The following is a 12,181-nucleotide window of genomic DNA, read 5'->3' as shown; positions in this document are numbered from 1 at the left end:
TATATATTCCTTACCCTGTCATATCTCCTGTCTTAGCTCTTGTTTGAAGCCCAAGTCCCAATTCCCCACTTCTAGTAAACCTTTCATGGCAGAGGCTGACAGGATTTCCAGTAACCACTCCCTCATAATCTCCTTGCTGCTTACCTACTCTGTTTGTGTGGTTTTTAATTTACACTCACTGATTTGTTGCCCTACAGAGGTGCTTTTCTCTTTTTTCCACCCGTGACTGACACTCAGCTAGGAGAGGGTCCTGGGAGTGCATTTCATTTATTGCCTTGTCTTCGAAGAGTTTCATGCCCTTCTCTGCAAATTTCTTATCCCTAACACAGTGATAATTATTCTTCTTTTTATGATGTTTAGAGACTATTTTCTCCTGATGCTGGCTGTACGTTAGCAGAAATAAATATTCTACCACTAGTTCTTGAACTGAGAGAACAGAAAGATATATTTGGCTGGCTATTTTGTGCCTGAAATATTGCTTTCCCCAAGAATTTTAAAATACTTTGAAACACAATCCTTCCGCTCTGATCCTGATGTAGTAATAGTCCCAAGTGGAGGGATTATTTTAAATATTATATAATATTAGAATGTTGTGGCATGGATGGTGTTTTGGATTTGGAGTTAGAGAAAACACGGAGGTCACCTTGTCCAACTATCACATTTTATAGAAGTCTAGAGAAATTAAATAACTTGGCTGAGGTAGTGACAGGGCAGAAATTTGAACCTTGGTTCTCAGAATACAACTAAATTGACCTCTCCATCATGCCACATTGGTTGTGGTCTCTGATGGTAGACAGAATTCCTTCATTGGGAGTTCCTTCTGCTAATACAATCCTAGATCTTTTGCATCTTGATTGTAACAATCCCAAATCTTACCTCTATACAAACATTTATGAGGCATTTACTATTTGGAAGGAGAGAGGCAAATCTCATATTGGATAGAGGGCCATTCCTGATGTCCTAACTTCAAGTTTTGCCCCTGCCGCAAACTGGCCCTGGGGCCATGGGCGGGACCCTAAGACAGTTCTCTAAGACAACATGACTGCTAAGTTGCCACATGAAAAATCCATCCACTGATGAAATCATCGTTACAAAAAAAGAAAAAAAGTGACCTACATAGTGCTAGGCACTAATGACGCAAAGAGAAGAATGAAATAGTTGTTGCCCTCATACAGCTTATGATTACTAAGTATGTATAGTTTCCGCAGTAATTTTTTTTTAACAATTGTTCCTACTTTTTGTAATTCAGGGATTTAGCTGAATCATAGCATATTATTAGACAGATAAAGTAACTTTTCCATTCTTTTTACCATTTAATTTTCATGGCTGCCCATCATTGAGAGTGCTAGAGAGCAATCCTTTCATGTTTAGCATGTCATTGGATCCCATGTGAACTCTGGGAATGTCCTTTCATCTTAATGCATTTTCTGTAATTATAACATTGCCAGTTTTTCTGATGGCAACTTTCCTTTGTTATCTGATCATCTCTGATCATGGTGCTGTAGTTTCCCTTGGAAATACGAAGGGATGTCTGTCTGTGGTTGTAAACCTTTCATCTTAATGATGTTGCCAATCTAATTTCGCCTTCCTGGGAGGAAAGGGACTCACTTCTGGAATTGTCTGGCTTTTTATAAAATAGATTTTTTTAAAAGTTAGGTACTCAGGAAAGATCACACACAAAAAAGAACCTAGTGAGGATTCAGTTGGAAATAGTTTACAGCTCTTTACATTCTCTGTTGATTTTTGCTTAGGTACTCAGTTCACTTTTACACAAGCATAATTAAGGTGTGCATATTTCCCTATTTATTTTTTACTAAGTGGTAGCTCAGGTAAACATTTGTGGAAAGAATGCTGACTTGGAGTCCATAAAGCCCCAAATTCAAACCCCTCTGAGCTTCAGTTCCCTAATCTGAAAAAGAGGAATATTTTCATCTTTGTAATACCTACCTCCTCATTATTCAGAAAATCTTCAGTCACCGTTTAACCAAGATTTTTGTGAAATGAAAATGCTACCAAGCTTATGCAGTGTGACATTCTGCTAATCTGCTAATAGGTTAATTTTGATAGATACTTGTAGCAATTGGACAGGAGGGAAGGCAAGAAAATAACAAATTATCCAGGGTTGGGGAACTTGAAGCCTCAAGGGCATGTGTGGCCCCGTCTAGGTCCTCAAGTGCGGCCCTTTGAATATAAACTTTGGAGTCAAAGGGCCACACTTGAGGACCTAGAGGGCCACATGTTCCCCCTCCAAGAGTATATGCCAGGTACTATGCTAATTGCTTTACAAATATCGTCTCATTTGATCTTCACAACAGCCCTAGGAGGTAGATGCTATTATTATCCCGATTCTGTAGATGAGGAAACTGAGGCTGACAGAAGTTAAGTGACTTGCCCAGGGTCATACTGCCAATAACTTTCTGAGGCCACATATGAACTCAGGTCTTCCTGACTCCAGGCTCAGCTCTCCATCTACTGCATTACCTAACTACCAGGTATAGACCCATGGGAAGCATCAAAATTCTTAAAGCTCTCAATGAGCAATGGTGAGTGTGGTATCTGGGAGTGTGATGCAGTAGATAGAGAACCAACCTCAAAGTCAGGAAATCCTAGGTTCAGTCCTTGCCTCTGACACTTACTGGTCATGTGACTCTGGGCAAGTCATTGAACCTCTATGTGCTGTGGGAGAGTCCTCTAACTGCAGAGATGGTGTTGGTCTGTGTTAGGGGAGGGAGTTTTCTTCTCTGGGAGTTCCCTCAACCAGTGAAATCACTGGTTTAGTCTCTGTCCCTATAGAAGGAACGGAAGGGGTTGGAAGATAGACCAAATTGGGGGAAAATTCCTGATACATTTATTGCTTTGAAAGGAATAAATTAATGCTTTTTTTCTATGTGCATCCCCTGATACAATATATTCATTGAGGGCAGGAACATTTAAATTTTGTCTTCATATTCCCAGAGCCTAGCAAATCCTTTTACATACATTTGGTACTTAATCCTTGTTTATTGGATTAGAGAGGAATAAATTCTACCCTGATCTTTTACAGTTGTAATAATACTCATTTTTCCCCATAAAAGCACCTTACTTTCTCACTTTCCTATTTTCGTGTGGGTACCATCATTTTCCTACTTACCTCTCCTAATAACCTAGGATTTAGATTTAATTGTCCTATCTTCCTACAGGCATCTCAGTGGCTCATTGGTTAGGGGCATTGGACATGAAGTCAGAATTTACTTATGCATGTAGTACAGTGGATAGAATACTGAACCTGGAGTCTGGAAGATCTGAGTTCAAATTCTGCCTCAGATACTTACTAGCTGTGTGATCTTGGGTAAGTCAGTTCACTGCTATTTGCCTCAGGTTTTCTCATCTGTACAATGAGGTTAATAATATTGTCTGCTTGTCAGGGCTGTTGTAAGGGGAAAAAATGAGATGATATTTGTAAAGCTCTTTGCAAACTTTCAAAAAATGATCAGTTAGCTAAGTGGTGCAGTGGAGAGAGTGCCGGGGCTAAAGTCGGGAAGACTCATCTTGCTGAGTTCAAATTTGACCTCAGACACTTATTAGCTATGTGACCCTGGGCAAGTCATTTAACTTCGTTTGCCTCTGTTTCCTCATCTGCAAAATGAACTGGGGAAGGTAATGGCAAACCACTACCGTATCTTTGCCAGGAAAATCACACAAAAAGTAGTATGTGACTGAACAACAACAACACAGTGCTATGTAAATGTTACTCCTCCTCTTCCTATTACTACTGCTACTCCTACTCCTACTCCTACTATTACTCCTACTACTACTATTACTACAACTACTACTACTGCTACTACTACTACTACTTTCACTATCCCTCTTCCTCTTCATTCTTCCCTTTCCTCCATCTCCAGGTGCTAAATCTTAGCAAATCTCCCTCTACAATATTCTTTGAATCCATCATTCCCTTCCCTCATCTCACACAGCTACCACCCTCATTCAGTTCCTTATCATCACTTGCCAGGACAATTATAAAAGCCTCTAAATGGCTCTTCCTGCCCCTAGTCTTCCCCTTTTCCAATATATCCTCTGCATAGCTACCAAATTGATATTCCTAAAGCACAGGTCTGACTGTGCCATCCCCTTGTTCAGGAAGCATCACTGGTTTCTAATCATCACTAGGATAAAATAGAAATTTCTCCGTTTGACATTTAAAACCTTTTACAATCTGGCTACAACCTATCTTTAGAGACTGATTTCATGTTATTCCTCTTGAATGCTGACTTATTTGCTGTTCTCTGTGTTGGACATCTCAACTTCTGCTCTGTCCATGCCAGGAATGTTTTCCCTTTTCCCTTCCATTTTTGTGGAATTCTGTGCTCCTTTCAAAGGTCTGTTAATATGCCATCTCAGACATGAAGCCTTACTTGATCTCTCCAGGCTTCAGTGCTCCCCCGATTTTTCTGTATTTGAGTTGTTTTTACTTATCCACATATGTAGTGTTTTATTTATTAGAATATGAGGTTCCAAGCAGGAACCTCATCTTTGTCTCATCTTTGTCTAGCACAGTATCCACAGTATTATCTATTATGTACTTTATAAATGCTTGTCCATTTGTTGTTGAATTTATATTCACATTTGTATAGCACTTTAAGATGGCAACATGCTTTCCTCATAACTCTCTGACATCATCATCATCATCATCATCATCATCATCTCTAATGTTTATTTAGCACCTACGATGTGCCAAGCACTGTGCTAGGCCCTTTTACAGTTATTGTCTCATTTGATCCTCAAAACAGCCTCAGAAAATAAGTGCTCTAATCATCCTTATAGGAAATTGAGGTTCAAAGAGGTCAAATGATTTTCCCACATTAACAAGACAAGTGAATATCAGAGCCAAAATTTGAACCCAGGTATTATAACTCCTAGTTACGTGCCCTGGCCTTATTTATATGCCATTCATTGTGACTGTATTTAGTTTGTTTCAATTCAATGCGTATTAGGCACCTACTGTTTGAAAATCCCTATGGAACATTTTAGTGTCTACTATATTCCAGGAAACATGAAGACCAGCACAGTCTCTATGCTCCAGGTACTGTTTAAACATATTTTTCTACTTATTAACACTATCTAGGCACCCACAGCATATTCCTTGAGGATACCATTTCTGATCTTGGGAAGTATATATCTATTTGAAGAGAACAAACATACCACGTACATATGCAAAGCCTTTCCTTCTTTCTTTCTTTCTTTCTTTCTTTCTTTCTTTCTTTCTTTCTTTCTTTCTTTCTTTCTTTCTTTCTTTCTTTCTTCCTTTCTTCCTTTCTTCCTTTCTTCCTTTCTTCCTTTCTTCCTTTCTTCCTTCCTTTCTTTCCTTCTTTTCTTTCTTTCTTTCTTTTTCTTTCTTTCTTTCTTTTCCTCTTTTTTCTCTCTCTCTCTTTCTTTTTCTACTCCCCTTTCCCTCTCTTCCTCCCTTCCCTCTTTACTTCTTCTCCTTCTCTTTTCCCTTCACCATCTTTCCCTTTCTCTCCTACTTTCTCTTTATCCTTTTTGTTTCTTTTTCCTCCTTTATTTCCATTCTTTCATTCCATCCTCCCAGTCAGGCTTTTCTATTTTTGAAGAAAAAAAATGCCATTATACCAGGAACAAAATGAATCAAGAAATAGTTTGAGAGGCAAGAAATAATACCATTAAGTGCATGTTTATACATGCATACATGTGTCTCAGTGTGTATATGTGCATATCTATGTATATTCACATGTGTACAATACATGTATGTGCATGTACATTGGCGTATGCGTATGTGCATCAACATGCATGTGCATATATACGTAGATGCACTTGTGTTTTCACACGTTACTATATGTTTACACACATGTGTATGTATATACTTATATATCTATTCATATATGTACATACACATATAGGTGGGTGTGGCCATGTATATATGTGGGTACATACATGTATATATGTGGGTGTGGGCATATGTGCATATATATGTACGTATGTGTTGTGTGCATATATTTTATATGTATATAATCACATGTGCATATGCACATTATATATATTCTCATCCTTTAATAATGCTTTTAAAAAACCCTCTTCATTTTATCCTTTTACTATTCTGAATGCCTCTTTTATAGTGGCAGTTACTTCACTGTGGTCTCTTTTCCCATCCTACCCACTGACAGTCAACTTCTCTTTTCTACTCTCAGTGAGGACAAGAGGTAACCCTTCTCTCCAGAGACATTCTTCTTCCTGCTGCCCTTCTGTCTCCATCCTCCTCCTCCTACCTCCCTTGATGGGCAGCAATCTTTCCCATTCACTTTTTGAAGGCAGCACACAAAAAAGATGCAGGAATGAAGACAGCCTAATAGGTTTGGTTAGAGGAACACTGACAAGCTGGGTGCAGTCTGTTAACAGAGAAGAGTATTATTTCCAGAATGAAGCAAGAGAAATGTATAAACTTACGTTGGGTTAGCTGTCTGAAATGTTAATGGAGGTCTCATTTCTTTTACTTTCAAAGCTGTACAGATTTTTTTTCTTTTTTTCCCCATCAGTTCAAAATATATGCAACACTTTTAAGGCTATGGTTTCAGCTTTTTCTTGCAGTGACACCTATTAATCTACCCCTACTTAAATTCAGAGTTTGGCTCCCTAATTTAATTTAATCATGAGTCACTTCTAAACCTATCTTGTCCTCCAGGAACTAGTTCTTACTGAAGTTGGGAAAACATCAGTGAGCAGGAGACTAAGCAAATGGGAAGTCAAAGAAACAGAGGCTGAATCGTTATGTTGTTGACTCTTTGAATGACCTTGGGAAATAACTAATTAAAAATTTAGATATTTTATTTATGCTTAAAAATGATAATTATCAAAACAATCTGTCACTGGCTAAGAAATGGAATGGCAGATCAGTGGAAAAGATTAGGTACAAATTATATTATAGTAAATGACCGTAGTAATCTAGTATATGATAAGCCCAAAGATGCAAGCTTTTGGAACAAAAACTCATTATTTGACAACAACTGCTGGGAAAACTGGAAAACAATATGGCAGAAACTAGATATAAACCAATATCTCATACTATATACCAAGATAAGGTCAAAATGGTTATACATGATTTATACATAAAAGGTGATACCACAAGCAAATTAAGATATTACAGAGTAGTTTATCTGTCAGATTTATGGATAGGGGAAGAATTTAGGACCAAAGAACATATAGAGAGCATTAACAATACAAAATAGATACTTTTGGTTATATAAAATTAAAAAGGTTTTGCATAAAAAAACAAATGTGACCAAAATTGTAAGGAAAGCAGAAAACTGGGATAAAATTTTGCAAAAAAAGTATCTTTGATAAAGACCTCATTTCTCAAATATATAGAGAATTGACTCAACTTTATTTTAAAAAAAATATACAGTTCTTTCCCCAATTGATAAATGGTCAAAGGATATGAATAGTTTTCAAACAAAAAAATCAAAGTTATCCATAGTTATATGAAAAAATGCTCCAAATCACTATGATTAAAAAAAATACAAATAAATTAAACCAATTCTGGGGTATTACCTCAAACCTATCAGAGTGGCTAATGTCACAAAAAAGGAAAATGCTGGATGTTGGAGGGGATATCAGAGAACTGGGACACTAATGCACTGTTGGTGGAGTTGTGAACTGATCCAGTCATTCTGGAAAGCAATTTAGAACTATGCCCAAAGGGCTATAAAACTGTGCATACCCTTTGATCCATAAATACTATTGCTAGATCTATATCCCTAAGACATCCAAAAAGGGGGAAAAGTACCTGTTTGTACAAAAATATTTTAGTAGCTCTTTTTGTGGTGGCTGAGAATTGGAAATCAAAGGATGTCCATCAATTGGGGAATGGCCAAACAAGCTGTAGTATATGATTGTAATGGAATATATTACTGTGTTATAAGACATGACAAGCAGGATGATTTCAGAAAGACCTGGAAAGACTTACATGAAATGATGCATAGTGAAGTGAACAGAACCACGAGAACATTGTACACAGCAACAGAAATATTGTTCAATGAAGAACTGTGAATGACTTAGCTATTCTCAGCCATACAATGATCCAAGACAATCCCAAAGGACTAATGATGATGCATAGCATCCACCTCCAGAGAAAGAACTAATACTGATTAAATACAGACTGAAGCATGCTATTTTCCACTTGCATTTTTTTCTTTTATGTGAGTGTTCTTATACAAAATGACTAAAATGGAAATGTTTTACATAATCACACATGTATAACCTATATTTGATTGCCTACCATCTTGGTGGGGGATGGAGGAAGAGATAGAATTTTTACTCGAAACTTTAAATAATTTTTTTTAAAAAAAAGGTGGACCAAGAGCCAGTGAAGAAAAGTAGAAAGAACAAGGTATTAACATTCTAAGTGTTGGATTTCAGTCCTAGCTATCATTAGCTACTGGTATAACCTTGGCAAAGTCAATTAAATTCTCAGGACCTCAGTTCCCTCATAAAGCAAATGAAGAGAAATAGACGAGATGACCTCCAAGGCCCCTTCTAGCTCTAAGTCAATGATTTCACCATTCTCAATGACCCCCTCCCTCAAAAAAGAACGCTTTCTTGTAACATGAAGCAAAATAAACCAAGTCATTGGTCAAATCTAACAATATAGATCTTATTAGAAACATATAGCCCAACCCTTACCCAGCTATTGAGATGATGGAAGGAGGGAAGGAGGAAGGGAGGGAGGCTCAATTTCAAATGCTACCCTTTGCAGAAGACCTTTCTTTCCCAGTATGAGCAGCTTGGAGAACCTTCCCTTCTAAGAGGACCTTCCATATTTCTTGTATGTACCTATTTATCTGCATGTTGTCTCCCTCATTAGAATGTAAGTTTCCTGAGGAAAGGGATTGTATTTGCTTTTCTGTGGATCTCCAGCAGTTAGCACACTGCCAGGCACATAGTAAGTACTTAATAAATGGTTATTGCTTGATTGAAGTCAATATTGGCCTCTATCTTCATCAGATTTCTGATGTCTCATTGTACTTTCCTTTTAAATTGTTGTGGTCAGTAGATAAATTGCTCTCTTTGCTCTAAAACATAGATGGGCAACGTTGGAGGCATTTATTCTTTTCCATTTTTCTAATTTAGCAGGCTTTTATGTGATACCTGCTATAACAATAACTACAGTAATATTAGCAATAGCTAACATTTATATAGCATTAGTATGTTCCAGGCATTTATTAATTGTCTTCTATATTCCAACTCTTCTTAAGAGCCATGAGACAATTAAATTCAAATCATCAAGGATTTATTAGGCATCTATTCTGTGCCAGGCACTGTGCTGGAAGCTGAGGAGACAATCTGATAAGCATTTCTGTTATGTTACAGCACTGGGTTATGCTCTGGAGATGCAAAGAAAGTAAAAACAAAACAGAATGATTTTGATCAATAGCAATAAAATTACCCAGCATGACATTAATATTTGACATTTGTAGAATGGGTTTGTTTTTGTTGGTTCCAAAATGCTACCTCATCCGTGATTTAGTAAAATCTTTACAAAATCCCCAGGAAACAGGTATGCCCAGCATTATTACCCCCATTTTATGGATGGATAATCTGAGACTGAGAGAGGCCAGATCTCTTGCCCAAGGTCACCCAAAGGACAACTAGATTTCAAATCCAGGTTCTAAGCTCACTATTCTTCAAGTGATACCCATACTACCCATCTCTTCAAGCAACATCCTGTAATCCATCAGAAAATGAATCCTATATGTCTAGATAGTGTTTTTGGCTAATGACTCCAAGATACAATTCATAGGAACACACACACACACACACACACACACACCAGTTTAGATGTGTGAATTACTGGGAACATTTTGCTGAATCACCTTTTTTGCCCTTAACTCAAGGACACTGGGATGATTGGTTATGCTGGTGAGAAAAAGTCCTTTTTGAAGGGAGGTATACAGGTACTCTGTCTAAAACTCTGCTTGAGTCCTTTGAGAGCTGTAGGGGGCACCCCATCTGTCAGGTTGTGGCTTCAGCCATCCATCAGCCCACCACCCTACCTTTGAGGCCCTCAAAATGTTCTCTCTTTTCCTGTCTGATGGCTGTGTCTCACCAAGGGTAAGCCAGACACCTCCCACTCCTCTCCTTCTTCTCTGCTGTCTTCTTGGGTCCAGGCCAAGGGCTTGAAAACAATGATTGTGCATCACAGGGAGAGTGAGGCTTTGATGCCAGTCCAGAAAACAAGCCCTAAGAGAGGCCTGCTGAACACACCTGTCGAGGAGGCTTTATAACTCCCATCCAAATATTTCCTTTGTCAGGAGGAAATAAACTTGTCATCACTAGAGGATAACACTTAATCAAAAGTTTAAAGTGGTGATAGTGACTGGTTTTAGGGAAATACAAACAGCAGTGGCACCCTGGATGAGAAAAACGAGCATTTTCTGGGAGAATGTGTGGTTTAGGGAGTCCTGTTCAACATGTCAAAGCTACCTTCTTGTTATAGAATAATTACTACTTAGAAATACATCCTGTATGATCAATCACTGTTTCTGTGGGATTGCTCAAAAGTAACCTCATGGCAAGAAGTCTTCAAGGGAAAGGAAGGTACAGAAAGGCTATAAAGAATTATAAAACTGTGCATACCCTTTGCCCCAGCAATACCACTACTAGGTCTACGTCCCAAAGAGATCGAAGAAAAAGAAAAAAAATTATGTATTTGTGCAAAAATATTTATAGTATCTCTTTTTATGGTCACAAAGAATTGGAAATTTAGAAGATTCCATCAATTAGGGAAGGGCTGAATAAGTTATGGTGTATGATTATGATGGAATACTATTGTGTTATAAGAAATGATTGCGTGATGGTTTCAGAAAAACCTGGGAAGTCTTTTCTTAACTGATGTGAAGTGAATTGAGCAGAACCAGGAGACCGTTGTACACATTAATAGCAATATTGTAACAATGATCAACTGTGAAAGACTTAGCTATTCTGATCAAGACAACGATTGAAGACAATTCCAAAGGACCCGTAATGAAAAATGCTATCAACCTCCGGAGAAAGAAGTGATAAACTCTGAGTGTAGATTGAAGCATATTTTCCAGTTTCTTTATTTTTTTTTGTTGTGTGTGCTTTCTTTTGCAACCTAGCTAATATGGAAATCTACTTTGTATGACTTCTCATAAAAAATAAAGGAATTTGGAATGTTTTTTAAAAAAGAAATGAATAGAAAGGTCCTACTTGCTTCTATTTCTCCTCAGGGGAGTGTTTAGAAGCAGCGACCAAGATGATGAAGGGTCTTGAAATCATGCCATGTGAGGAAAAGTTGAAGGGACTGTGTAAAGCTAGACTGGTAAAGACAAGACTTGGAAGGGGGGCAGTCATTAAAACTGCCTTCAAGAATTTGAAAGCCTGTTCAATGAAGTAGTGGATAGACTGTTGGGCTTGGAGTCAGGAAGACCTGAATTTGAATCCTGCCTTAGACACTTACTAGTTATGTGACTCTGGGCAAGTGATTCAACTTCTCTCAGCCACACTTTCCTCATCTGTTTCCTTATCATCTACCTCACAGGGTTGTTTTTAATATATAATGCTTTGCAAACCTTGAGGGCCTATATAAATGCTTTTTATGGTTATTAGTAACCAGTAATGAATTTATTATTAATATATTACTATTGTTATGGTGATAGGAAGAGGGGCTAGACTTGTTCTTTGTCCCTCAGGGTAGAATTTCTGTATTTCCCAATTGGGAGGGACCTGTTGGCCATCACTTCTACCCAATAAAGAAGCTCTTTGCTATAAACTCCCTGACAAGTGGTCATCCAGCTTTTGCTTGAAGATATCTGTGGACAGAGAGCTTACTACCATTCAGGGAAGGCCATTCTGCTTTGGGTTACTCTAAGTATTAGGAAGTCTTATTTGGAAATCAACTGCCCTCTCTGCAGCTTCTATCTATCTATCCCCTCTGGGACTAAGTTGATCAAAGATAATCCTTCTTCCACATGATAGCCCACCAAGTACTTGGAAGCAGCTCTCCCACCTCCTTTAAGTCTTCTCCTCTCCATTCACATCCTAATCACTGTAGCTGATCCTCATATGGCATGAACTTGAGCTTCTTTATCATTCTGGTTGCCCTTTTCTGAATAATATACTTGTCAATGCCCTTCCCAAACTGCAGCACCCATTCATAGCCATCATCATC

At 38.0% G+C, this 12,181-nt stretch overlaps 1 protein-coding gene across 1 annotated transcript in view; it reads left to right on the top strand.

The window, feature by feature from the left end:
* Positions 1 to 12,181, top strand: part of TMEM132D (transmembrane protein 132D) — a 925,255-nt gene that overhangs the window by 179,101 nt on the left and 733,973 nt on the right. The gene's annotated exons all lie outside the window — the stretch shown is intronic.

This window comes from Trichosurus vulpecula, chromosome 1 (assembly GCF_011100635.1).
Source record: "Trichosurus vulpecula isolate mTriVul1 chromosome 1, mTriVul1.pri, whole genome shotgun sequence".
Taxonomy (NCBI): domain Eukaryota; kingdom Metazoa; phylum Chordata; class Mammalia; order Diprotodontia; family Phalangeridae; genus Trichosurus; species Trichosurus vulpecula.
This window is presented reverse-complemented; position numbering and strand designations above follow the sequence as displayed.